We start from the raw sequence: 27,795 nt of genomic DNA on the forward strand, positions 1-27,795 counted from the left end.
GGATAGGAGAAATGCAAGTTCAAAAGCACAGCAAAATATCATTTTACATCCTCCCAATTAGGAAATTTAGAGTCTAACAATAATGTATCAGTCAAGGCCTTTCAAGAAATAGATATCACTCAAATTGGGTAAGTTGAGTAGCGATTATTAAAGGAACTATTTATAGGGGCGCCTGGGTGGCGCAGTCGGTTAAGCGTCCGACTTCAGCCAGGTCACGATCTCGCGGTCCGTGAGTTCGAGCCCCGCGTCAGGCTCTGGGCTGATGGCTCAGAGCCTGGAGCCTGTTTCCGATTCTGTGTCTCCCTCTCTCTCTGCCCCTCCCCTGTTCATGCTCTGTCTCTCTCTGTCCCAAAAATAAATAAACGTTGAAAAAAAATAAATAAAGGAACTATTTATAAAAATGTGGACAGTAATAGAGAAACCACAATATCCTGAGACAGAGATCCATTATTACCCTAAGCGTGAGAGGAGTCGGGGAAGAGACTACCAGAACCCCAAAACAGAGAGGGCTATGTGGAAGGGATGCTTGTCAGGAGCTGAGACTTTTAGCTGAGGGACATAGTCAATACCACACTTCTACAAGGAAAAAAAGGAGGTGGGGAGATAAATGCCTCACCTCATTCACTCTTCTCTCTCTCTCTCTCTCTCTCTCTCTCTCTCTCTCTCTCTGATTTCCTGGTAGGCAGATGGATGCAACTAGAAACTACAAAAAACAAGGTACAAATTAGGAAAGTATATTTGTTATATACATACCTGACATTGATGAAATCCATACAGGTCAGCCTCTGGGGCATAGAGTAGGGTGAAAAGGGTACAGAATTGATGGGGAGGGGCAAATAGAAGCTATTCAATACAAATACCAAGTGTTGGAGAGGATGCGTGTTCCCAAGTTCAGTTGTTAATTACTTGTAGGAACTTAAATTAGTAGGCCATCTTGTAAAATATTGCGTTTTATCTTCTGTGGTTGAACATTTACATGCCCAGGAACATTCCATTCCTAGGAATACACCCAAGATAAGCTCTTACACATGAACACCAGGAGACATATACAAGAATGTACATTGTTGCACTGCTCTCAACAGCCAAAACACAGAAATAACCCAGATGTCCATCAACTGGAGAAAGTGCTTTGTTCTCACAATGGAATTAATTATATAGCAGTCAAAATGAATGGCAATGTCACACAACAGTACAGAAAATCTTATGATGTTAGATTCCAAAGATTACATATAATTAACCTTTTTATAAAGTAAAAAATAATTTGATAAAAATATACTTTTTAGCAAAACATATAAATGCAGTAAAACTACATAGAAGCAAAGCAAGGGACTAATGAACACAGGATTCAGGATGATATTTGCTCCATTTGGAGAGGAAGGGGTAAGGGTGAGGTTATATATAATAACATATAGGTTATTATCAAAGTTAAAGATAATATGCTGGGTGGTGGGTTCATGAATACTATAACATTATTTAAAATAAATAACTTTGTTGATCAGTTTAGGACAAATTATGATGTTATGACAAATGACTCCAAAAGCCTAGGGACTTACAACAACAAGGAATTATTTCTCATATCCATGTCCATTGTAAGTTGGCAGCTGTTCTGTTCCATACCACCTTTATTCCAGGACCTAGGTTGAAGAAGCAGCACTTACACAGAACATAAAAGTCTTGTGGCAGAGGGAAAAAAGAGATGGTGAAACAATTCAACAGCTCTTAAAGCTTCTGCTTTGAACTGGCTATGTCACTTTTATACATTGCCATGCCTGATATCAATGGATAGGAAATATAATCTTGATATTATTTTATAATATCAAAATCTAGTACACTAACCAGCTAAGTAACCTAATGTAGAAGTGCTGTTATTTATATAACTTATATGCACCTGAGGGGCACCTGGCTGGCTCAGTCAGTGGAGTATCCAACTCCTGATCTTAGCTTTGTGAGTTCAAGCCCCACGTTGGGTGCAGAGATTACTTAAAATAAAATCTTTAAAAAAAAAAAAAAAGCCAAAACCCTATGTGCACCTGAGGTAAAAGTATCAAACAAAACCCAGCAAAACCAAAGATAAAGTTAGGAGGCATGGATCAGGTATCTATATTTATTTTCAATAGAATTGCATTACATATAATTCTCAAGTCCAAATGATGTCCTAAAACTTGACTTAATGATCTCAAAAAGAAGCAGCTCTGAAAAAAGAAAAAAAAAAACAAGCATAATCACATACTTCCTAAGCCTATGATTAAGATATAATAATATCTGTAAAGTCAGAAGTTTCAGATGAAATTCTGATGCAAGAGTACTGTTAGTTGTCCTATGATTTTCAAAGGATAAATTGGAAGTCTCCATTTCTATATGGACTATACCCCAAGAATTACTAGGAAGGGTTTGCAGGGTTTTGCTAAAGTAAGAAGAATGGGTACATGCTTTATTTAATCATGTTATATCAAACTTTCCCTTTGCATTGAATGTATTGTGTCTCAAAGTTTGCCTAAAAGCAACCTAGATTTTGGTTAGCTTGTGAGAAAATTTGATTATTTTGAGGCCTGTAGACCAGGGGAAATGGGCCAGATCTCTAATCAGAAAGAATCCCATGTCTTTCCTAAAAATTGCCACTGGGCCTAGGGAAAAGTCCTTTCACAAGGAGTTAAATGAGGACTGAGTATGCTGAACCACGTTAAAATGTGGAGGGCAGAGGCCAAGATCCTTGGTGTAGAAGACTATTTCCAGTTCAGAAGTGTGAGAATGAAGAAGACAAAACAGAAGGAAGAGAGGAAATGAAGGAAGGGGCAGTGCTATTTTAAGACCAAAATAAACTTTCAGGACTTACGAAGCCTTCAGCACACTTAAAATCAAATGCAATAAAAAGCACAGCCTACATCAAAATTATTTTTATATATCTACATAAAACACTATTGAGAATTAAACTGGCCAAATTGAATTTTAGAGACACTGGATTATAAATGTTAATTTTCCTATTGTAGTTCTCATATCTTAAAGCCTATACATAGGTCTGAAATATTTGTAGGCCCTTGATTAGTCCACAGGTGTCAGGCTGTTTGCCCATCATTACTTTTTCCCTTTTCTCTACCCTGACTCATGTCTCTAAAACTTCCCCACCCATTTATTTAATGACTAAAGGGTTTTTTCTTTCTCTTTTTTATTTTTATTTATTTTTAATTTATTTTAATGTTTATTCATTTTTGAGAGAGACAGAGTGTGAGTGGGGGAGGGGCAGAGAGAGAGGAAGACACAGAACCTGAAGCAGGCTCCAGGCTCTGAGCTGTCAATGCAGAGCCTGACACAGGGCTTGAACCCACGAACTGTGAGATCATGACCTGAGCTGAAGTTGGACACTTAACCGACTGAGCCACCCAGGCGCCCCTCTCTTTCCCTTTTTAAAAATTAGAGTATAATTTACATATGGTAAAATATAAAAATCTTAAGTGTACATCATATGGATATAATTGTGTATTTACTATCCAGATCAAGAAATAGAATATTTCCATCCCCTCAGAAAGTTCCCAGGGATTCTTCCCAGGCAATAACCATCCTCTTCTGAGATAATCATTCTTCTGACTTCCATTTCCATAGATTAGTTTTGCTTATTTCAAAACTTTATATAAGTGGAATTAGACATTGTCTTTGGTATCTGGCTTCATTTGCTTACTTAACAGACTTAACTGCTTAACCAACTGTGTGATCAATCCATCCATGAATCTGTGAATTCATGGATAAATCCATCCATGACTCCATCCATGTGGCAGCGGTTTCTTTTTATTGCTGAGTAAGCATACCATAATTTGTTTATCCAATCACCTGTTGATGAATAATTGGGTTGTTTCAGGTTTGGGACTATTACAAATAAAGCTGCCATGAACATTTGTATACAAGTCTTTGTATAGATCTACGTTTTCATTTGTCTTGGATACATACCTAGCAGTGGATTGGGTGGATCCTATAGAATGTATATGTTTATGAAAGTTCTTAATTTTTGACACTGTTAATTCAGTGTCAGTAGTTTCATTTTTCTTAGCTTGGCAAGCCATGGAAAGTTAGCCACTGATGTATACCGATAACTTTGTATACCAACAAATACAGATTAACATCAGCTGCACTGGCAGCTGCTTGGGTCAGAGTGCCAGCATCAAAGCCAAGGCAAAGCTTCAGCAGCTGTTTCTGGAGCATAACTAATGACTGTTTTAGTGTTCCCAAATAACCAGCTGCTATATCACCTCTAACTAAATTTAACAACTGAAAGCATCATGAGCAACCATTTTATGTAATGCTCCCAATATAGTCTCTGTTAAATGAGCTTGGTAGAGAGCTATATGACTGGTGCCCACTCCAAAGTTGTTTCTTACCATTGATGATCCCTCTGCATGTATTAGAGAGGCTTAAGTAACATACAAATTTGTGGTATTAGCCTCAACCATTGTGAAATTTTACTTTCTTGTTGCATGTTGGATAATAACTTTCTAAGATGTGGTGGTCTAATGTGCAAGTGTGATCTCTGCTACGTCTGGGAGTTGCTTGAAGGGACAAATATTGAGAGGGTAGAGAGTAAACCGTAAGTGTTATCTAAAATGTGGGGCACTGGAACTGATCTGATCTTTATATTTAATTTTTTTAACATTTATTTATTTTTCAAAAGACAGAACATGAGCAGGGGAGGGGCAGAGAGAAAGGGAGTCACAGAATCTGAGGCAGGCTCCAGCCTCTGAGCTGTCAGCACTGAGCCTTACATGGGACTTGAATTCACAAACCGCAAGATCATGACCTGAGCTGAACTCCAGTGCTTAACCCACTGAGCCACACAGGCACCCTGGAACTGATCTGATCGTTAAATCAAAATGATAAAGTGAAGGTAGTTACAAATGATAGATGAGTTTGCAGCCAGTAAGGCATGTCCCACAGGATGACTAATGCCCTCATGTTAGAGGTGGAAGAGGGGCACCTCTGAATAAAAGATATTATCTTTTGCAGTTTCTTAGACACTGGTCTGATCTTTACTATATGGCCAAGATGGGACAAACAAGTGCTACAGGAGGGAGATTACAGCCAGCCTCGAAATTTTTTAAAATGATTTATTTTGAGAGCCTGAACGGGGGGGGGGGGCAGAGGATCCAAAGCAGGGTCCATGCTGACAGCAGTGAGCCTGATGTGGGGCTTGAACTCACAAACCGTGAGACATGACCTGAGCCCAAGTCGGATGTCCAACCCACTGAGCCACCCAGGTGCCCCAGCCTTGAAATTTTCATTAAGGATGTAAATACGATCTTATTTTCTTGGGAGTCTTTGGTGATATTAATTACAATACAGAAAGCCACATAGCTATTTCTTCAAAGACCAGGTAAATATCCCATCACATCATTTGTTTTTTAGAGTAGTATTTCTCAAATTGTGGTTAAATACAAAGGTTTTCTTTCTTTCTTTCTTTTTTAAAATCTGCAATCTGGACTGCCCTCCGGACCGCAAGGGCCGGAGGTGGGGCTCGATGCCTGGCGTCTGCTGCCTGCACTGGCCTCAGGTAACCGCAGCCCCCACTCCTGGCCCCTCGCCCCGCTCTATAAGTGGCCCGCCGCGGACACTGGGCCATGGGGCGCGCCTGCTGCCCCCCGCGATGGAGCCGGCCGAGGGGTGCCACCTGGACGCGTTCGCCTACCTGGAGGGCGCGCTGGGCTTGCTGGGCTCGGTGCAGCTGATGCGCTGGGCGTACGGGCGCTGTGCGTCCCCGCGCCCCACCTACCAGCTGCCGCAGCGCCTGCGCCACGCGCCCAACCGCAGCCTCCTGGCCACCTTACTCATCCACTACGCGCAACGGTGCTTGTTTTTTCGCGTTTCTGATCCGAGGAGAAAAGCCGATGCTCCTATACGCATGTACGTTGGCGTTCGTGTTGTGTGTCTGTAACGGCTATTTGCAAAGCAGATACTTGAGTCAGTATGCGGTGTATGCTGATGACTGGGTCACTGATCCCCTATTTCTAGTAGGTTTCTGCTTGTGGTTAATAGGCATGCTGATAAACATCCATTCAGACCATATCCTGAGGAATCTCCGGAAACCAGGGGAGACAATATAAAATACCAAAGGGAGGCACTCTCTTTACCTTTTACTCTCCCGATCACAGCAGTATCACCAGTGGTTCCTTGAGAAATTTGAAGATTATCCAAAATTCAGGAAAATTATAATCCCGTTTTTATTGTAAGTTTATTGTCAGCGGGATGGTCTTTGACTTGAAGCATTTTAGTGATGTGTCTCTAGGGACTACATAAATGAATTACTCTTCTGTCATTTTCCTGCTACTTCATCTTTTTCAAGATTTGCTCTAGGAGTGTTTTCCTGATAAATATGTAAGCTGCCTAATACCAAGCTAATAACGGGCTGCACACCGGGTCGAGAATCTGCAATTCTGGGTCATTACAGGTGACCATTTCTCTGATTTTGGAGTCTCCTCTTTTGGCTGTGTACAGCTAAGTGTGCACAAGATCAGGATTACAAGCCATTTCTGATGGCCTCTGTGGACTGAAACATGTCACCGCCCCTTGTACTACCCATTCCAACCATCAGTTCAAGGCCAAAGGTGATGTTGCCCCCTCCCCTGATAAAGGCAGGGCTGTCTCCGTTGTCCCTCTCACTCCACTGGGTCAATGAGGCCAGGGGCATCTGCAGGGTGGTCACAGCCCCAGGGAAATGCCCAGGCTCTCACTGTGGGTGCTGTGCAGCGGAGAACTTGGGGGCAGAGAAAGGAGACACAAGGGGCCCAGCTGAGGCCCAGACAAGAGGCCTCTGGCACCTGTGGCAGCCTGGCTCCCCAGGTGACTCCACTCAGAGCAGGGTGCTGGGTGCCTTCATGTAAGGGGTAAGGTGCTCTGTCCTTCACTGAGAGGACTTCTTGGAGGCCCTGGTGGGAGCAGGGAGCCCCTTATGCTGATCACCACAAGGCATCAGTAGTCTGTGGTTAAGATGATTTTTCTTCCTTCCAGGTAGAACTAGCAAGTTGTAACGCACTTTTTTCTCAGTACCCTCAGTATTCCAAAACAATATCTGGAAACAGAATGTCTTACTCTAGATGCACTTGAGAGGTCCACGGAGATAAATCACAGGAATAAAATTCACCACATATTGCCAGATATGTAAAAGAAATCTCCAACTAGAAGGCTGTTAAATCTCTGGGCTGCTCTGTGAAGCTCTGATGGGACACGTGGTGGAGGTCCCCTTCTGGCCAGGGACAGCACTGCCTCGGTGGCCACCACAACTGCAGAGCCAGAAACTGCAGGAGCAGGGGAAGAAAGGAGGAGACTGTTCATTCTCATCTGCTGACCTGTAGGTCCAGAGCACGAGCAGCCCCTGGCTCCCTGTGGGCTCTGCGCAGCCCCTTCCTGGCTGACCTTCCTAGCCACGGTGTCCCTCTCTCACGCGGTTTTATGTAGAAGCCATGTGCTCATTGTTAGTGATTTGTAGAGTCTCGTTTGGTTTCAGAATTGCACAGCAAATGCTCCCGATGCAGCTATGCTTCATTTTAACCGGGAACAGAACGTTTTTGAAAAGAAATTTTGTTATTCAATGAACTTCATTCCTTTTTCTGACCCTTTTCCAATTACTTGAAAACACGAAGCAATAAATATTTTGGATCTCCTCGGGAAAACTCAAAAGTCTGAACAAGTCACGATGGATTTGGGCTGCTGTGTTCTGGAAAGAGCACCCAGCTGGGAGAAGGATGCCAGTCTGAGAGCTGGAGAAGCTCACTGTGATTTTTTACTCCTTTATATGAACCGCCTGCATGAAGGAACGCTTGGGTTAACTCAGGCTTTGATGTGTGGTTACTGCTTTCACCCACCCACGCTGGGTGGATGGTTAATAGGAACAAATCCTCTTCTATCTTGTCTCCCTGCCCTCCCTCCATTTCCTAAAAACTGTCACTTAGCAAATTGTCATCAATTACTGTGTTAATCATAATAAGGAGATTAATAAATTTACTTCAATCCAAAAAATAAAATAAAATCTGCAATCTGTTACGAACCCAGACTTTTGGAAAATATAATAAATATAAATTGCTTGAAAAAAGGAAAAAAGATATACAAAACACAAGCTCCAAGATATCAGCCTTTTATTTGGAATTTTTGCATCTATGATCACAAATGTTAAAGTAATTAAACAAGGATGCCATTAGACTGAGATAGTTCTAATGCCTTGGTAGCTTACCAAAGCAAATCAAAACCTAACCCAAAATCAATGCACCCCTACCAGAGAAAATAAAATTTAAGAACAACCTATAACAAACAGCCAAGTTAGTTTTACCAAACAAGGCAACTGCTTATGCTATATCTAACCAGATAATTTCCTTGCCGTGTTTCAGTGTCTTCTCTTTTGTCTTTTCTTTTTTTTAATGCTTATTTAATTTTGAGAGAGAGAGACAGAGCATGAGTGGGGAAGCAGCAGAGAGAGAGGGAGACATAGAATCTGAAGCAGGCTCCAGGCTCTGAGCTGTTAGTACAGAGCCCGATTCAGGGTTTGAACCCATGAACTGTGAGATCATGACCTGAGCCGAAGTTGGACGTTTAACCAACTGAGCCACCCAGGCACTCCTCAGTGTCTTTTCTATAAAAAGACCTCTCCAGGGGCACCTGGGTGGCTCAGTCGGTTGAGCGTCCGACATCGGCTCAGGTCACGATCTCACGGTCTGTGAGTTCAAGCCCCGCGTCGGGCTCTGTGCTGACAGCTCAGAGCCTGGAGCCCATTTCAGATTCTGTGTCTCCCTCTCTCTGACCCTCCCCCGTTCATGCTCTGTCTCTCTCTGTCTCAAAAATAAATAAAACATTAAAAAAAATTAAAAAAAAAGACCTCTCCACTAGCTCCTGTTGGTAGAGTACTCCTAACACTTTCGGTCTGATGCTGCCTAATGGAAACTCACGTACACTCAAACTCTTGAAAATTTAGTGCCTCAGTTTATCTTTTAACCCAAGTGAAACTAATCAATACTTTTCTTTTGGCCTGTCTAATTAGAGAGTATTCTCTAAAACTAGAGAGTATTCCATCTTTTTCTGGCATCTGAATAAAGTGAAAAATCATTCAAAAAGTAGTTAAAACTCAGCTATAGCCATCTGGAACCTTTTAACAGTACAGTTTTAAGACATATTTACGTTTAATATGGCTATTCTGTTCAGGCTTTCTACTTCTTAGCAGAAATTAGTAATTTCAATTTCACTGCAAAATCTACAATGACCTCTACTGTGGTTATGGAGTTGCTCATAACAGCCTCAAAATTCTTTTAAATTCTATATCTATGGTTTAACCTTTCTCCTTTCTAATGTTCTTCTAATTTGTTTCATTTTGTTATCATTTATCAATATTGTGTCTCGTGTATCTTTTAGAACCAAACTCTACATTTTAAAAATCTGACCAACTTTTTTGTTTTCTAGTTCATCAATTTCAGAATCTATACTTACTCATTTTATATTTAACAAAATTGAGTAAGTAATGTTTCATAAGGACAAGATAATGGCGAAAATATAAGGGAATACTTCTAATGTTTGTTTATTTTTGAGGGGGGGGAGGGGCAGAGAGAGAGGGAGACACAGAATCCGAAGCAGGCTCCAGGCTCTGTGCTGACAGCTGTCAGCAGAGATCCCGATGCAGGGCGGAACCCATGAACAGCAGCTTATGACCTGAGCGGAAGTCAGACGCCTCACCATTTGAGCCACCCAGGCGCCCCATAAGGGAATACTTTTAAAAGAAAAAAATTACAATTACACATCCTAACAATTAACTACTGTTAACAAATGTTAGTGTAACTTTCCAAAGACTTAGGACCCAAGTGCATTTCTACCTGTATTTATGTACTTATAACAAGTTTGAAAACACTAATATATGACATATAGAGTAGAGTTCAGTACTAGTATTCCATGACTTCTACTCCGGACTTACGCTTATCCTCCTTCAACCTCCTGGTGGCCCTTCTCTGCACCCCCCCTCCCCCCCCCCCCCCCTTCCTGAGTTCAAGACTGCCACCTTTCATTCAAGGTCTCCTCCGCCACATTCCCAAACCCGTTAGGCCGGGACTACATTTCCCAGACGTCCCGAGGATCCGCAGCTCCCGGTGCACGTGAGGCCCCGCCGGAATTGGGTTGAAGAGCCCGGACACCTGGCTTCTGGGTAACGGCAGTACTGACGGAGGGAGGAGTGCGCTTTCTGGTGGTGCCCGGGACGGGGGAATGAATTCTCAGCCGAAACTTGAGCACTTAAACGCACCTGAGCACTCTTACCAGGAGGGATCGTGGGACGGGCTGAACCCACATCCGGGAGGATTCCTAGTTAGTGGCGTGTCGGGGAGTCGTCCACTCAGGATCCCGCTCTCAGAGCACGGCTCCTTGTGGAGAATACTCTGGACTGTCTGCTTCCCGGCTTTTAACTACAGTTCTTAAGAGACCTCTGGGCATTTCCCAGTTTGGAGCGAGGACTGCTGCAGACGGGTTAACTTTGGGGACTGACCCTTCCCCTGGCTGGGGGGCTACATTTCCCAGAAGCCTCCTCTGTCCACAGCCCTTCCCCCACCCAACAGCAGCCACCTTATTGCTGCTTGGACCTGTCGGTGCGCCGAGGTCCTTAGAAGATGCTAGGCGAGGGTGGGCTGTCAGTACTGGCCTTCACTGAAGGCTAGGAACACGACGCGACACTGGGCGAAGACTGTTGTGCCGGCCAGGCTCCAGCTGAATTTTTCCTCCCCTGGACTACATTTTCCTGGGGGCTCCGCGGCATATTCCACTTCCGGCCGAAGTGGGCTTGGCCGGTGGTGAGTTGGCGGGAGTTCGGGTGTAAAGGGTCGGGGCGTTGCGGGTCGGCTGTGTCACCAGTTTGGGGCGGATTCTAGCAGACTGGAATGTGAGGACCCCGGAAAAGTGGATGCTGAGGGGCTCCGGGGCGGGGCCGTGGTGTGTCTGGAGTCTAACAAACGGGTGGCCGTTGGGCATTTCTAGGCTGTGTCCTCCCGCTTGAAATGTAAAGACGTAGCGGAGGTTGGGGAATGTCGAGGCCTCTAGTCTTCACTCGGGGGAGGGAGGTATCAGCAGCGCATCGGCACGGGGTGTGGGAGTGGTATCATCTGGCTCTGAAGCTGGCTGGCGGTTTCTCGAGGTCAGAGGTGTCGCTGCTGTGTGACCTTCTGCCTGGACGGAAAGTCTGTGCGATACTCTCCCGAAGTGGTTTGTGAGCCCGACCTCCTTTGCTCGGCGACCAGTGCCCGTGGAGCAGTGGTTAGTACATTAAGCGAGGCTTTCTAAGGCCCAGTGGGAGAGCCCCACGTGGCCGGCTGCCTCTCGGACTCTGTCTACGGAGCCTGGAAGAGCTCAGTCTCCTGTGGAGGAAGGAGGCCACAGTCTGGGGTTCTCTCCCAGGACTCTGGTCTGGGCCCCTAAGGTCGCCTGCTTTCTGTGATGATAAGAGTGGGGATGGGGTTACAGCCTTCTTTGGCTTTGGGCTCACTCTCCGTGCCTGGAGTGGGGCCAGGGTTTGCTCTGATTTGGCCTCGTCTGGGCTCCAGAAAGGGTCTGTTGTCTCATAGTTTATTAACCACTGTCCATCTTTTTCATTTTCTAGGAGTCCAGAAGAGGAGAGAAAAGCCGCTGTACATCACAAGGCATGGCAGAGGTAAGTTGTATTTGGCATTCTCTTCTTGGAAAGGGCTTCTTGGTTTACAGAACAATATCCTATTTCAGGATTCTATCCAAAAAATTTACAGTAGTGATTTGAAAAAAAAAAAAAGGGTAAGCGAGAAGGAAACCAAATTTATGGAGCAGTTTTCCTAAACCAGGTAAGAGTCTAACCCAGGACTGTCTGTTTTGCATACATTGTCTCATCCATCTAGAATTTCCATTTCCCTGGATTTTATCCATTCCCAGAATAGTTGTGACAGATGTGCCTCTCTGCTTTGGCAGAGAAGTTAAAGAACAGAATGAGGTTACTCACTTCAGTCTCACTAATTTCTTTGTTGTCCGCTTCAGGGTCACATGCTTCCAAATTTCTAACAGCCTGAAGTCCTGCCTGCCTGCATCAGCTCTATGTACTTTTTTCTCCAAGATAGAAATAACCTAATTGCTCTCTTTCTAATGATTAAAGTAAAATAGGGTTCTTAAAAACATTTCAAAACTTGAGAACATTTCAGAAAGTTTGTCAACCATGTTCCCACCATGTAGAGATAGGATTAATATTTTCAAATTTTGTCTGTACAAAAGTGTAGGTTTGTAATTTTGTTTTCAGAATGGGATCATGCTAGTGACAAAAGCAACTAACTTAACTGATTGTTAAGCCACTTATAGTTTGAAGTTTTTTACATGTGTTGTCTTGTTGAATCCACATTAACAACTCCATGAGATATTCTGTAATGCATTTTTTTTTCCCCTTCACATTTTAAATTCTCTGAATTTGGACTGGTTTCACAATTCCTGGCCAGTCATAGTTTCACTGGTGGAATTTTTTTTCTTTCCTGGTGTATAAAGTAATGGTGGCTTTACAACCAGTGGCATCTCAGAATTGATGAAATATGGAATTACTCTAAGTTGACAGATGAGGAAATAGATTCTATTAAGTCACTTCAAATTACACATTTAACAAATTATACAACTGGGATCCCTCTACTTTTACCCACTTGTCAAAGGTCATTATCTTCTTTGGTTTATGTTGAATATATGTTAAGTATATTCTCTGTCATTTATAAGTTGTTTTAGAAGTTTTTTCAGTTAATCTATTCTGTATGTGTTTTAGATTCAGAGTTTTCAAAAAATGTTTTCTTCTTTTATGTCATGGCCTTCCCTAATACAAATATAGAAAAGTCATTCATATTTTTCTAAAGTACTTTGTCTTTTGCCCAATTTAATCTTTTTTTCTTTAAGTTTATTTATTTTGAGAGCTTGAGCAGGGGAGGGGCAGAGAGAGAGAGAGGGAGAGGGAATCCCAAGTAGGCTCTATGCTGTTAGCACAGAGCCCAATGGAGGGCTCAAACTCACAAATTGTGAGATCATGACCTGAGCCAAAATCAGGAGTTGGACACTTAACTGACTGACCATCCAGGCACCACCACCCCCCAAACTATTTAATGTATAAGCATCTGGTGTGAGATATGACCAGCAAATGTTGGTTGTAAAATTTCTAATATGGAGTGTTTATTTAAATTTTGTCTAGAAATAACCTAATAACCTAATTCCTCTCTTCCTGTGGCTTTGGAGTAGTCAGTTTTAAAGAATGGCAGTATTTGTAGTATATTCAGGTTTTTTCTTTGGATGTGTCTGAGTGTGGCTTTTCATTCTGGCCAATCAGTTCTCAAGGATTCCTTTCTCTTGAGAGACTAATAAAATACGCTTTATTATTTTTTTTAATGTTTTTAAATATTTAGAGAGAGACCGTGTAAGTGGGGGAGCGGCAGAGAGAGGGAGAGAAAGAATCCCAAGCAGGCTCTGCACTGCCAGCGAGAGCCTGACATGGGGCTTAATCCCACGAACCCTGAGATCATGACCTGAGCTGATTATTAAGAGTGACATTTAACTCACTGAGCCATCCAGGTGCCCCTAAATACTCTTTCTCTTCTGGATGAATCTGTTTCTTCCTTTCTCTGACTTTTCTTCTGAATTCTGTGAGAATTTGGTGAGTTTGTCTTCCCCTTTTCATCCTGGCCAGAACCCTCCTCAGATTCTCAGAGGAGAAGCTACATCCTCCCTATCCATTCTTAGCACATTTTGGTAAGGAAGGAACTCCAGCTCCCCTTGCGTTACAACCCTGGACATCTGTCCATTTCTCCCTTCATTTCCTCCTCAGAGTGGTGGATTGTCCTTTCTCTGTATTAATGAGAAGGTATGCACTGTTAAAAAGAGTAGAGTCTTATCCTGTTTTTGCACTTTACTAGCTTTGTGACCATGGGCTTCCTCATAACATCCTGTATATAAAGTAGTCATTATATAAGGTTTGGAGAATGTGATAGTAATGGAAATTCAACTGAATTTGCACTGAAACTGGCAACCTGGAGTTCTCCCAACTCCTGCCTCCTGGTCCCAAATCCCATTGCTTCTGTCTGTTTCCTGTTTCTTGTTGTCATGCCTTATAACCTCACACCACTGTCTGCATCCCAGATCAGACTTTTGTGTAGGGAGAATAGTGCTTTGTCTTCCTAATTGGACTACCTGACTCTACTTTTACTCCTTGCCAATAAAATAGTCCAGGCATGTCATTTCCTTTATTCAGTAAATCCCTGTTACTTTCAGGACAAAGCTATACTTTTATACATTTCATTATACATTTACTGTAAAGCACATTCTATGTTTATTGGAGCACCAATCCTAGTATTGGAGAAGGCGGTTTAATCTTGGCAGGGATGATCTGTCATCTAAGACCTTTCTGTCGTGGCCCCTTTGGATTTCTCCAGTATCACTTCTGTCTACCCCTTTCCCAGAATACCTCACCAGTTATCCCAGTGAACTGTCTTCTCTTCAGACATACAGGCTATATTCCTTTCTCTACAGCTTACCCTGTTCACTCTACTTGGAATGCTGTTCAGGGGTGCCTGGGTGACTCAGTTGTTAAGTGTCCAACTCTTGATTTTGGCTCCAGTCATATCTCACAGTCATGAGCTCAAGCTGCACTTTGGGCTCTGCAGCTGGGAGTGGAGCCTGCTTAAGATGCTTAAGATTCTCCCTACCCCCACCTCCCCTGCTCACTTGTTCACTCTTTCTCTTGCTCTCTCCTCGAGAAAAAAAGAAAAGAAAAGGAATGCTGTTCAGTTTGTTTTTGCTTGTTGGAATCCTCTGTTTCCACCACCACCCCCGCCCCGCCCCGGGCCCCAATTAATCTTCTATATGTTACATGAAACTTTCACATACCCTTTAACCTAAGTAAGTCACTATTTCATTTTCCATAGCAAGATTCATCTACTTGTAATTAGATGTAATTTATCCTGCTTAGAACCCCCTCAGCTATGAGAACAAGTCAAAATGTCTCATGATCTGATCCTTCTTAACTTCGTTACTCTGTTCCCTTTGTCACTCGACTCTAGCTATTCCCATAATGCACAGTGCTATTTCTTGCCTCTATGGCACAAGAAACACAAGAGGGGGCATATCCCATACCACCACTTTCTCTGGATTCTGTGAAGCCTGCTTCAGTCTCTTGATTATGCTTGGTAACTGAGTGACTGTGCTGACATTCCCCTGTGCTGTGTCTGTTGTAGTTCTTTCCATACTGTATTGTAATTGACATTTTAAAACTGATTTTATTAAATATTGAGTGTGGAAAATGTATAATGTATGACAAATATCTGAAGACCCATATGAATGTTAATTATTAAAAACCCCCATGAGTCATCCCAGTCCAGTCTCTATAGGTAACTTCTGAATTTTGTTTTTCATTCCCTTACTTTTCTTTACAGTTAAACATATGTGTTTGTTTTTATTTTAAATTTGATATAAATAAAATCATACAGTTTGGAATCTTCTGTGATTTCATTACCTGTCTCTTAGTGTATATTCAGGAGATTCATTTATGTTGTGAATTTACTGTGTAGCCATCCATTGTATAAATACATTTTTTTCTTTTATATTACAAACACTACTCCTGTGAACGTTTTTGAACTTGTCTCTTGTGTCATGTGCAAGAATTTCTCTGGGCATATAACTAACAGTAGAATTCTTTCTTGGGTCCACCTTAGTAGACCCTTCTCAATTGTTTTTCAGTGTTTATACCTGTTTTTAAATCCTGTTACCTCAAATTCTCACCACTACTTGATATTGTTAGACTTTTAAGTTTTTACCTATTTGGTGGGTATGAATTGATACATTATTCTGATTTTAAACTTGCATATTTGGGCACTAAATAAGGTTGAACCCCCTCCCCCCCGCCCCCGGCCCTTTTATGGTTTCTCTTTTCTGAAGTTCTATTTCGCGTCGTTTTCTAATGCTTCCATTGAGTTTTGTGTTTCCAGTGTTTTGTTCCTTTTGGTGCATTGTAGGTTATTTCTTAAATATTGTAGATTGACATTGTCATCCTTTGTCAGTTATGTGTGCTATACATACTTTGAATATGTGGCTTCTAACATTAAGTGGCAGTAGAAATTCTCAATTGTAATGCCATCATATTTAACACTGTTTTCCTTTCGTTTACTAACTTATTTATGTCTTGTTTACGAAATCTCTTTTCCTTGGGGCGCCTGGGTGGCTCAGTTGGTTAAGCGTCCGACTTCAGCTAAGGTCGTGATCTCACGGTTCATGAGTTTGAGCCCCACATAGGGCTCTGTGTTGACATCTCAGAGCCTGGAGCCAGTTTCAGATTCTGTGTCTCCCTCTCTCTCTGTCCCTCTGCCACTTGCTCTCTTGTCTCTCTTTCAAAAATAAACATTAAAAAATTAAAAAAAAATAAATCTCTTTTCCTCTGTGAGTAAAGGTACTCTCCCATGTTATCTATGAATGATATTGTTTTGCCTTTTGTGTTTCAGTCTTTAATTCAATTGGGATTGATTTTAGGATATGGTATATGGTAGGGGTCCAGTTTCACTTTTTCCATTTGGATAACTAACATCCCAACATCATTTATTTGAAAGGCCATCACAGAGGATTAGGCAAACTGCACAGTCTCAGGGAACAGGCCCAACAAGGTTGCCCTCACTTCAGACCTTAGCTCTAAGGTTGAGAGTCCCTAGGACCACCCTCATTTCAGACCAGCTGGCTGTAAATTCAGGGTTTCTCACAACCATCCTCAGGTTCAATAATTCACTAGAAAGATTCCTAGAACTCCCTGAAAGTTACCATATTCATAGGCACATTTATTACAGGGAAAGAATACGTTAAAATCAGCCCAAGGGATAAGATGAATAGGGTAGAATCTGGGAGGGTTCCAGATTTGAAGTTTACCTTCCCAGTATCAGTATGTGGCAATATGCAGAGTATGGCCAACCAGGAAAGTTCACCCAAGCTTCAGTATCCAGAGTTTTTATTTGCCTAGAGATTGAGCTGATACCACATGGCCCAAGCTCTGAATACATGGTTGGTCTTTAAGGCATGGCCAGCCCCACCCTGAGCCATCTCATCAGCATAATCTTGCACTGTGGTCTAAGGGGCCCACCATAAATAACAAAGACACCCTTGTCACTTGGGAAATTCCAAGTGTTTAGAAGTTACATCCCATGAGCCAAAGGCAGCACCTCTCTTTGGAGGCCAAATTTCTTTCTTTCTTTTTTAATTTTATTTATTTATTTATTTATTTATTTATTTATTTATTTATTTATTTATTTATCTGAGAGAGAACTCATGCACAAGTGGGGGAAAGGCAGAGAGAAGGGGAGTGTAGAGCTGATAGGGGACTCCATCTAACCAGTGATCATGAGGAGATCATGACCTGAGCCAAAATCAAGGGTCACATGCTGCTTAACTGACTGAACCACTCGGGTGCCCCTGGAGGCCAAATTTACTATAGTCATCCTTTCCCCTCTGTACTTCATTGGCAGTTCTGTCAAAATTGAGTTTCCATGTATATGAATTGGCTGTTCTGTCCTTTCTGGCCCACTGCTCTGTTTGTCTTTCCCTAGTGTTTTCTTTCTCTGCACCAAAACCACATTGTCTTAATTAAGACAGCTTTATAGTAATGTTTGATATTTGTTAAGTCATGTTCCTCTACAGTAGTTTTGTTTGCTGGGAGTCTAAGCGATTTTTTGGCCTTTGGCTTCTTCATATAAATTTTAGAATTGGCTGATTAAGTTTTATAGAAATCCAGTTGTGATAGGGGTACCTTGATAACTCGGTTAAGTGTCCGACTCTTGGTTTTGGCTCAGGTCATGATCTCACAGTTCATGAGTTCGAGCCCTGCATTGGGCTCCGTACTGCCAGTACAGAGCCTGTTTGGGATTCTCTCTCTCCTCCTCTCTCTGCCCCACCCCTCTCACTCAAAATAAATAAATAAACCTAAAAAAAAAAATTCCAGTTGGGATATCAATTTGTACTGCATTGACTCTGATCAGTTTGGGGAAGATTGCTGTTTAATTTTTTTAATGTTTTTGTTTTGAGGGAGAGAGAGAGAGAAACAGTGTGAGTGGCAGAGGGCCAGAGAGAGAGAGGGAGATACAGAATCCAAAGCAGGCTCCAGGCTTTGAGCTGACAGCACAGAGCCCAACACAGGGCTGGAACCCACGAGCTATGAGATCATGACCTGAGCTGAAGTTGGAAGCTTAACTGACTGAGCCACCCAAATGCCCCTAGTTTTGTTTAGTGGTTAACTTAGAAATTTTGGGCACATATTGGGGTGCCTGGGTGACTTAGGAAATCATCTGACATAAAGATGTTCTTTAGTTGTTTTTTTTTTTTTTAACTTTTTCCCTAAAGTTTTTTATTTAGAGAGAGAACGAGCATGAGTATGTGGGCGAGGGGCAGAGAAAGAGGCAGAGAGAGAATCCCAAGCAGGGCTCAGTCTCACAAACTGTGAGATCATGGCCTGAGCTGCAGATTAAGAATTGGACACTTATGCAACTGAGCCACCCAGACGCCCCTTATTTTTTTAATTTTAAGTAGGCCCACACCCAGCATGGGTCTTGAACTCAGGGCCCTGAGATCAAGAGTCAACAAGCTCTACCAACTAAGCCAGTCAGGTACCACAAGATGTTCTTTAGACACTGGTAAGTTAAGATATGTTAAAATTTATTATTTTTTAATTTCTTTTTTATTTTTTTATTAAAATTTTTTTTTTTAATGTTCATTTATTTGAGAGAGACAGAGAACAAGCAGGGGAGGGGCAGAGAGAGAGGGAGACACAGAATCCAAAGCAGGCTCCAGGCTCTGAGCTGTCAGCACAGAGCCTGACACAGGGCTGCAACCCATGAGCTGTGAGATCATGACCTGAGCTGAAGTCGGGATCTTAACCTACTGAATCACCCAGGCGCCCCTAGTTTTCTTTAGTGATTACCATAGAAATTTTAACATATTGGGGTGCTTGGGTGGCTTAGTTGGTTAAGCATCTGACATAAAGATGCTGAATAGTATAAGGAACTAGGCTCTTCCAACTGATTAAATTATTTATATTGTCAAATGTTTTAATTCTATCCCCCCTTTTTTAAATTTTTTATTTTTTTGAGTGAGCAAGCATGCAAGGGAGAAGGGTAGAGGGAGGGAGAGGGAGAGAGAAAGAATCCTAAGCAGCTCAGTGTGGAGCCAGACATAGGGCTTGATCCCATGATGCTGGTCATGACCTGAGCCGAAATCAAGAGTCAAATGCTCAACCGACTGAACCACCCAGGCGCCCCTACCCTTTGTTTAACCCCTACAACGTTTTTCTTAATTTCTATATTTGAATGTTAGTCTAGGTTGTCCACATGTTTGCCACTTTGTTCACTGTTTTTATGTCTTAAAACTTCTACCTTGGAATCACTTTCCTTCAGATGGAAGTACATATTTTAATGAATTTCTGGAGGGTTTGGTTTTTGGTTTTTTGAAAATGTTTTGATTTGCTCCCAATTGTGAAAGATAATTTTTCTTTCAGGTGAGATAGTCTGCTGTCTTCTGGTTTATATTGTTGCTATTGAATAATCATTTGGTAATAAGACTGCTGTTCTTGGTAGATAATCTTTTATCTCAAATTGTTTCTCACATATTCTCTTTGTTTTTAATGCTCTGCAGTTTTGATATAATTGTCTGGGGTTTCTTTTTATTCTCCTTGAGACTCTTTGGGCTTCTGAATAATGCTTGCATTTGCCAGTTTTGAAAATTTCTTAGCCTTAAGAAATTTGTTGTGGTTGTTGTTTTAAGTAAGCTCTATGCCCAACGTGAGGCTTGAATTTACAACCCCGAGATCAAGGGTTGCATTCTCTACCAACTAAGCCACCCAGGTGCCCCCTTTAGGTCTTCAATTACTGCCTTTTCTCAGTACTTTCTACTTTTTCCTTCTACAACTCTGGTTAGATACCTATTAAACCTCTCACTTATCTTCTTGGCATATCTTATACTTTCCCACGTTGTCTTTCTTGATAGCATTCTGCACAATCTCTTTTCATATCTTTTAGTCCAGTAATTTTCTTTTCAGAGATATTTATTCTAGCCATAATATGACTTAATTTTAAATATTAGGGTTTTTTTTTGTTCCAGAAGTACTTTTTCCTTTTAAATCTACCTGTCATTTTGTGGTTTTGTTTCTCACTATCTTACCTCCTTTCTGTAATATACCTGTCATTATCTATGTAATATATGAATCTTTGCAGGTGTGATATTTTCCCCCTAACATTTTTATTACAGAAAGTTTGTAATGGAAATTTACAACAATTGCATGACTGATTTTCCTGACTCTCTGATCCTGGAAATAGCCCTCTTTGCATGTTTTCTTTTTATTTAGTTTTGTATTTAGGTGAAATTTACATAACATACAATTATCCATTTTATAGTATACAGTTTAGTGGTACTTAGTGTATTCACAGTGTTATGCTGTTTTATTATTTTGGACATTTGGGTCATTTTCCTTGGAATTCTACTTAGGGATTCTGAAGGCCTGGTTGAAGATTGTTCTCTAGGCCAGGTCTGTGTTTGCTTCTGCCAAGAGCACTGCCAAACCAAAGCCACCTTAAAGTAGGTTTATAGATGGCATGTTTTATAGAGTCACCTTAGTAATGTGCATGTGAGCCACACAGCTGTGGGAAGGCTGACTTGTGGTTATAGTTCCTCGGGAAAATGTTTTTTCTTTTCTTTTCTTTTCTCTTCTTTTCTTTTCTTTTCTTTTCATTTCTTTTCTTTTCTTTTCTTTTCTTTCTTTTCCTTTCTTTTCTATGTCAGGATCCAAGTCAGGCCATTTCCTTTGCAGTACTCAAGAATGGGAGTGTTGCTTCTACTTTTTCTTATTTTGAGGGCATGGTCCTAGAGTTCCCAGGACTTTGCAGTGCAGAACCTTTTAGACTTCCATCTTGACCAGCTATAGGCTTGGTCTCCTCTCCCCCCATTCTTTGAGTGTCAAAGCTCATGGTCATCTGGGCTCAGCAGAGGTTCTCTGGTAAAATAAGTGTCAGTGGCTCAGCACACTCCTCTTGGTTCCCAGTTTGACTTGATTTTAGCTTCTGAAGATTACTTTCCTTCTTTACCAGATCATCACTGCATCCCAAAATGTTTTCAATATTCAGAACATTATTTTTCACCTGGTAATTTGATCATGATAACCAGTCTTCCACAGAGCTTGATGTCCTGTGATTGTCTCCGTTTTTCTGTTTTTCCTCCCTGATTCTGAGCTTTTTAAAGGCAGGTGCTGGGTCTAAATCATCATGTCCCCAAGTGCCCCCACTGAGCCGGAGTCATGGGGGATTTTGACATTTTTGGATAATGGAGTCTTGTTTATAGAACTGCTGCTTTCCTCCCTTTCCCTTCTACCTCTGATTTCCCTTCACAGAGTGTTGTGCTTTGTAGTGACAAACAGAGCAGACTAAGCATTTTCTGCTCCCCAAAGTGGAGAGCCCAGTTCAGGATTTTTTTAAAAGGATCTTCAGAAATCCCTGGCTGCATCTGTAACAGTCAGAAGTGGAAGACCATCAGTTTCAGAGTTGGAGAAATCTAAATCTAGATTCAAAAGCCAGCACTGCTACCACTAACTGCAAGTTTGAGTAAATGACTTTACTTCTCTGAGCTAAAGTTTCCTTTGAATTAGGATTTGTGGGCCTCTCGTAAGGATTCATACATACAAGCACCATAAACTTAAAGTGCTTAATATGCAGTAATTGTACTTGAGATGACGTGAACACTATCAGCAATAAGGCTACGGGTAGCAGTGAGAAAGGGTAATGTCAGGCAGGAACGCCATGGTGATCTTGGTTGGGAACCAGAATGTGTTGGCCACACAGATTCTGAGAATTGTGGTTTCTTGTAAAGCCATTGCAACTTGCATCCAGGTGGTTGAGCTCTGCCAAGACTACTAAGGACCTGCTGATCCTGGTGGGTTGTCTGACTCAGTATTGGTGATTCTGGGCAAGGTCTTTGTGAAAAGAAGTTTCAGTTGGGGTTCTAAGAGCCCTAGTTCTGGGATGTGGGAACAAAGCTAAAGAGGTACCTAATACACTGAGCCTGTTAGGCCAGGGAGAGGCTGGAGATTTCTGTTGCAGAAACTGTTATCCAGGGTTGGGACTGTCCAAGTATTCAGTGCTCAAGTATTCAGTCCAAGTATTCAGGGCCTGGGGGCTCCATCCTGTCTTTGGGATGCACCCATGATTGAGGAGCTCAGTGTCTTCCAGGTTGTAGAACAAAGATCTGCCTGGGGCATGTCAGAACAGGCCCTCCTGAGTTCATATCTGCTGGGAAAGCTGTTTCCTCTAAACACATTATGTACAGTTGGATTCTCTGGGGTTCTGGAAGGCAAGGTTTTGTTATTCTTCCTCAAATCAAGAAAGGCAGACTTTGTATGTGTGTGTGTGAGAGAGAGAGAAAGAGAGAAGAGCTGTCACTAGCAGGAAGATTAGAACAGGAGAGGGGAGGAATATTTATTCTCTGTCTTTGAGGACTCTGAAGTCAGTCCCGTGACTCAAGACCGCTTTTGCTTCTTCCTCCGTTGCCTTCTTAAGTTATGCATTTCTGTAGGATCAACCTGAGAAACAAATGATCTGTTTTTACAACCCTAAAGCTATTATTTATGTGAATTGCTGTTTCTCCCCTCCTTCATTGAATGCATTTTCATTTTAAAAGATTTGAGCAGTGGATTTCTTTTTCCTGAAACTTGTGCTTTCCTGAGCCCCTCCAAAGAACTTACTTGTTATCCATTCCAGTGAGTGATGCTACCAAAGGCTGCTGTCCCATAAGTGTTCCTCTGTTTTACAGGTGTTTCAATATTCATTCCGCAAACCACTTAGCATTCCTTATGTGCATATCCTTTCACCAGGAATACTGATGGAGTAGAAATCCTTGCTGAAAATATTATACCTTCCTTGTTAAAGTGGGCTTTTCATGAAGTGGTTAAGTAGGAACCCATGTTGCAAACTCGATTTTCTAATTAGACAAGAAGGTAATTGATGTTGATTTGTTACAGTATTTTCCCAAATCTGTAACTCTCTGAGATTTAATTTTAAGACTGGGGTTATGATAGAGATATGATAGATTTAGTGTATGGAGTTACGTGATATTCCAAGAAGTCTGTGCCATGTAGACACCAGTAAGTCAGTCCATTTTGAACTTACGTAGCGTATGCTCATCTTGGGTTGTTTCATTCTGAGTCTGGATCTTCCTCCATTAGTTCTGGCAGATCAGGAACAAGGAAAGTATAGGAACAGTACAACCAGATGTATAAATTGTTGAGAAGTAAAAACTCATACTGCAAAAGAACTTTAGAGAACTTACGCAGCCTAGTACCCCAAAGTGAGAACATTGAATGTATAAGATGGGTTGTCATATAGCCAGTAAAAATGATGTCTATTTTAGAATTTTTCGTGACATGGAAAAGTGATTAGGTTTTAACATTCTGGCATTTTTATGAACGTGAGTTTTTAAGAAATTATTAAATCACCAAGTTATATTCAAATCCTACTTTCAGAAATATACATTTTTAAAATTTTATTTATTTTGAGAGAGCGCAGGGGAGGGGCAGAGAAAGAGGGAGAGAAAGAATCCCAAGCAGGCTTCACGCTGTCAGTACAGAGCCCCACGTGGGACTGGAACTCACGAATCATGAGATCATGACCTGAGCCAAAATCAAGAGTCGGACACTTAACTGACCTAAATTGAGTGCTTAACCAGGTGCTCCAGGAAATAGAAATTTTATAAAATATTTTTGAATGATTCAGACTTTTAAAAGGTATTTCTTTATTGGGAGAAGGAGAATACTGGGGAAGGAGATAGTCACAAGTGTCGTGTGGTGAACACAGTGTGCTGTGTATTTGTATGTGTATATAGTTTAATTGGGAAACACCAGTCGTATGAACTTTGGTTATTCCCAAACCTGGGGAGTTAATGGAAGGAGATAGTGTCAAGAGGTTACTTATTTAGTTACAGTCATGGTCAAGCATGATGTGTGCACCAAGAATGGTATATGCTCTGCTCACTCTTGTTTCCACACTGAACCACCTGTATTAAAGGGCCCAGCACAGCCTGTTACCTTACTAATGTTGTCACCTTACTAAATTTCTTTTTCCATTTTTTTAATTCCATTGTAAAGATTTTGTCCATTATTTTCACAAATAGTGTATTTATCTGTGGTTTCAGGGCTTCAAGTTTAAAGATGTGGCCATTTACTTCTCTCAAAAGGAGTGGGAATGCTTGCACCCTTCTCAGAAGGGTTTGTACCGAGATGTAATGTTGGAGAATTATAACAACCTGATCTCACTGGGTAAGTTTTTGAGCCCCCTAAAATTCAGAATTGGACTTCTGGAATTTTATGTTCTCTTAAGAATTTCTCATGAGTGCTTTTCACATTGCCTGGCTGAATTGATGATTCTTGCTTCACAAGGAAAGGATTATCCCATATGAAGTTAGAAATTGGCTGCTCCGTTGGACAACTTTTATCTTTTTTGTACCTGTGACTTATACCCCTTTTGTTGACTCTTAACCTATTTACTCTTCCTTGAAAATCATGTACTGATTTTAATTCTGGTACACGCCTAACATAACTTTGTCGTTCCCCCCCCCCCCCGACCTTTTTTTTTTGAGCAGGACTTTCTGATTCTAAGCCAAATGTGATCTCCTTATTGGAGCAGGGGAAGGAGCCCTGGATGGTTAAGAGTAAGGAAACAAAAGAATGGTGCCCAGGTGAGTAATAGTGACTCCTATTGGGAAGACTGTGGCAGGTGGTCACCTAGGGAGCCTATGAGAAGGCATCACATCTGAGTTATTAGTAGGAAAGCTCACTGAAAAGGCCTGAGATCTGGAGAAGGAAGGATGTTTCAGCACAAAGCCTCAAATTTTCACTCCAGTTATTACTGTTGCTACCCTTCCTCATATTTGCCTCTGATTAAAGTGTACCGTTCAGTGGTTTTTTTAGTATATTCAGAGTTTGCACCTGTGACAACAGTCTAATTTTAGAACCTTTCATCACCCCAAAATGAAACCCCATACCCATAAGCAATCAATCCCCACACCCAGCCCTCACCCTTTATTTCTGTAAGGTTGGTTGTGATATCCCTCTTTTATTCCTGATACCAGTATTAGTCTTTCTTTTTTTCTAGCTAAAAGTTTGCCAGTTTTGTTGATCTTTTTCAAAGAACCAGCTTAAAGTTACGTTGATTTCCCTATTTTTCTTCTTTTGTTTTGTTCATTTCCACTCTAATCGTTATTATTATCTTCCTTCTGGTATCTTTGGGTTTACTTGACTCTGTCTAGTTCCAAAATCTGATTTGAGATATTTCTTGTATTTTGTTTTTTAATATAGGCATATAAGCTGCAAATTTACCTTTAGGATCTGTTTTAACTGTATCCCATAAGATTTGGTATATTAAGTTTTCCTTTCACCCAACTTGAAAGTATTTTCTAATTTCTCTTGTGATTTCTTCTTTGACCCTTTGGTTATTTAAAAGTGTGTTTTCTGTTTCCTTGTTGATCTTCTGGCTAGTTGAGCTATCCATTATTGAAAGTAGAGCACTGAAGTCCTCAATTTGTTGAATTGTCTGTTTTTTTCTTCAGTTCTGTTTTTGCTTCATGTATTTTGGGCCTCTGTTATTAGACATACATACTTATAACTGTTACCATTTCTTTTTAGCTTTTTATTTCAAAATAATTTAAGACTCAGAAGGAATTACAAAAATACTACAGAGAGTTCCCTTGTACCCTTCACCCAGCTTTCCCTAATGATAACATCTTACCTAATCTTAGTACACTGTCAAAACCAGGAAATTGATGTTGGCACAATAGTAGTAACAAAACTATAGATAGACCTAATTCAGAATTCACTGATGTTCACATACACTCATTTTTTAATTTTAATTTTTATTATTCTTTTAGGTTATTGTGATTTTATGATGTGTATATTTATATAACCACTACCACAATTGGGATACAGAAACCTCATCATTTTAAATATTTTTAAAAACATTTTTTAATGTTTATTTATTTTTGAGAGAGAGAGAGACAGAGCATGAGCGGGGGAGGGGCAGAGAGAGAGAGGGAAACACAATCTGAAATAGGCTCCAGGCTCTGAGCTGTCAGCACAGAACCCAACATGGGGCTCGAACTCAGGAACGAAGAGATCATGACCTAGGCTGAAGTCAGATGCTCAACCAACTGAGCCACCCAGGCACCCCTAAATATTTTTTATAAAACATTTTTGAAGCAATGCTATAATGTTTAGGTGAAAAAAGCATGGTACCTAACTTTTAGAGTCAGTGCTATTTCGGTTGTATAAAAAGGATTCTAGAAAACAATGGAAGGAACTAAAAGATAACAATGAATAACCTAGGAAGTAGCTAGGGTTAGGAAGGATGCTAGGCCTGATGGAATTATTCTCACAGGGCATGAGAATGACCTTGTAGGGCAAAATAAGGGATTGTCTTATTAATAGGCCCCTTCTGGAAATAGTGTGTTTGGTAGAGAGGGGCCAAATGTGATTATAGTTTAACACTTGGGGCTCTTTCTGGGCATTTCCTTGAATCATAATGAATGATTATTCATTATGAATGAATTAATGGGCAGTGTTCAGACAAGGAGGAGCCAGTCTTACCAGGAGCCTGCAGAGGACTTAAGGGCTGATTTAAATTCTTAATCACTGATAACGCTATAAGTTTTCTTTTTCAGAAACTTGGCCTGTACAGTGGCCAGAGAAATGAATGTCTTTTTAGGGGAGATGGTTATAGGTAAGGCACTGCTCTGAGAGAAGATTTGGGGCAATATTATCAGACTGGTAAGACTTTTCAGATTGTGACACATGATATGAAGCTGGAAGGATGAGTAGTAGGATCCAGGAGGTGTGGTGGGAATGCTATACCAGGTAGAGGAATCTCTTCATTGAAGGCACCAAGGAGAGAAAGCCTTGGGTGGGTGTCCTGGAAGACCAGAATGGAGGTCTACGTCATGCAGGGCTTTCTCACCAAGTCTAGGAGTTTAGAGTTTTTTCCTTGAGGACACTTGGCAGCCATTGGAGGTTGTAAACAAGATAGGGACATGATTGGATTGGATGTCCTTTAGGGATTGGATCAGAGGGTTCGTGAGTAAAAATGGTAAAACTTGCTAGGAGGCTGTTGGGAAGTCAAGATGATTTTGCATTGTGCTAGGATGAGACCATGGAGTAGGGAAAATGGAGAGATTAAAGATCAATGTAGGGGAATGATTCTGTAGCATGAGGAGTGATTGTGCAGGGTAGGAACAATGGGAGCATCCTTGATGGATATTACTTTTTGATTTGAACGTTCCTTTAAGGTCCAAATTTTTTTTTTTTTTAATTTTTTTTTTTCAACGTTTTTTTTTTTTATTTATTTTTGGGACAGAGAGAGACAGAGCATGAACGGGGGAGGGGCAGAGAGAGAGGGAGACACAGAATCGGAAACAGGCTCCAGGCTCTGAGCCATCAGCCCAGAGCCTGACGCGGGGCTCGAACTCACGGACCGCGAGATCGTGACCTGGCTGAAGTCGGACACTTAACCAACTGCGCCACCCAGGCGCCCCAGGTCCAAATTTTTTATTCCAACCCATGCTTTTTACAGTTTTCCCTTTCTACCAGATTGTTTTTATAAAATATTTAAAATAACAGCATCTTCTGACACCTGATGTCTGGAACTTTCCATACAGCATAAAATGCCAACATTATTTTACCAGTCTATATAGACCTTAGTTTTAGTGCCCTTCTCTGAAGGACAGCCTTATAGCATTCCCCAGTGTAAGTGGTATTTTCATTCG

At 41.3% G+C, this 27,795-nt stretch overlaps 1 protein-coding gene and 1 long non-coding RNA gene across 2 annotated transcripts in view; one reads left to right on the forward strand and one right to left on the reverse strand.

Moving 5' to 3' along the window:
* Positions 1–27,795, forward strand: part of ZNF568 (zinc finger protein 568) — a 79,445-nt gene that overhangs the window by 46,903 nt on the left and 4,747 nt on the right. The gene's annotated exons all lie outside the window — the stretch shown is intronic.
* Positions 714–1,933, reverse strand: LOC123578321. Its single transcript, XR_006702310.1, has 2 exons — positions 1,554–1,933; positions 714–997 (listed from the first exon to the last, which is right to left on the reverse strand). It is a non-coding gene; the product is annotated as an uncharacterized LOC123578321 (long non-coding RNA).

Source organism: Leopardus geoffroyi, chromosome E2, assembly GCF_018350155.1.
Source record: "Leopardus geoffroyi isolate Oge1 chromosome E2, O.geoffroyi_Oge1_pat1.0, whole genome shotgun sequence".
Classification (NCBI taxonomy): domain Eukaryota; kingdom Metazoa; phylum Chordata; class Mammalia; order Carnivora; family Felidae; genus Leopardus; species Leopardus geoffroyi.